Here is a 1,537-nt window from a genome sequence, read left to right on the forward strand (position 1 = left end):
CTAGTAGTGTCAGCCATATTTGCTGATGTTTTGAATGTGGTATGTAAGAGAAAGGATGACTTCAAGACTTATTCAAAGGTGTTTACATGAGTAAAAAAGTAAAGGGATAAATTACATTTTCATCCATAACTACAAAGCAAACTAAGCAAAAGCATGTGTGAAATGGTGCTAATAAAGACCAGGAGTTCATTTTTGCACATGAGAAGTCTGAGTTGCAAATCAGACATCTAGTGAAGATGTTTAACAGGAATGTGAATATACATATCTGGAACCTAGGGGAGGGGAATGGCCTGAGGATATACATTTGGGAGCAGTTAACATAGTTAACTCAAAAAAATGGAACATCCCCAGAAGACTCTTAGGAATTGTCCTGGTGACCCACGGAGGAACCCACACTTCATCTACATTCAGAAATGAGGTGGGGAGTTGCTGGAACCTCTCACCCTAGCAAACTTTGTGTAACTTTGGGCCCTTTGCAAATTCTCTGGCTTTATTTCAGATGATCTGAGACAATTTGCCTTCTCTCTTCAAATGAAGTTTCTATCATGTCACGTCCCAGAAACCAGGCCCCATAGTGATACGTCCTGTGACTTATAGAAGTCAGGGGTACGGTACCTGACAGGCAGGTGTTTATATAGTCAGTTTTATATAATTTTTAAATTTGTCTTTGAATGTGCGTTATCTAATTTTGGAGATCAGGATTTACACACAAGCAAACACAAGTACAGACATGTGAACAATTTGTTAAATGCACTGTCGTATCTACTTTCCCTGCCAAATTCTAATAATCTGTGTCAAAAATCCCCTACTATGACCATGCTATGATCTGATACATTGTGCTCTGTTTAACCAGATTTATGACTGCAAACATAATACTTGAGATTGAGATTGCTCAATTGACATACTGCTTCTTTTTGTAACCTTGTTGTTTTCTCACAATTACAGCTCTTCTGGTAACTTACTCCCATGTAGATTATATTGATATATCATTTTTCATTACATTTTCGTGTCTTTCCAGATTTCTAACCATTGTTTTTCTCTGAGCTACAATGGTGTCTCTCTGCTTTGTGTTAATCTCGTTAGGGATATTCCAGGATCAAACAAGCTCTCTCTCTTTAATCCTGCAGTGCCTTGACCACCTCTGCTTCTAGAAGTATTCTAGACTTATCTCAAATACATTCCACTGTTGCCCAGGGTGAGGCTGTTCACAATGTAGAGAAAAGGCAAACCATCATTGTGAAATTTATTTAATCTTAATCCCTTATTAAGAAATATATATCACATTATTAAAATTGTGCATTCTAACTTTTGATTGGGTTTCAAATGTTCAATATCATTATTACTTAATGTCAAAATTACTGACCAAAGAAGAGTTTTCTTTTAACATTCTTTTGTCAAAGGGAGAAAATTAGGCCATTGTCACTTTTTCTCTAGTTGAATTGGTTCTTTAGTCATATCATACATTTAGTAGAAGTTATAAAAAGTTTTACTTCAATTGAAATATTCAATGCAAAAATGTACTCTTACTTTCAATTAA

Source organism: Furipterus horrens, unplaced genomic scaffold (assembly GCF_987537825.1).
Source record: "Furipterus horrens unplaced genomic scaffold, mFurHor1.1.pri manual_scaffold_1, whole genome shotgun sequence".
Lineage (NCBI taxonomy): Eukaryota > Metazoa > Chordata > Mammalia > Chiroptera > Furipteridae > Furipterus > Furipterus horrens.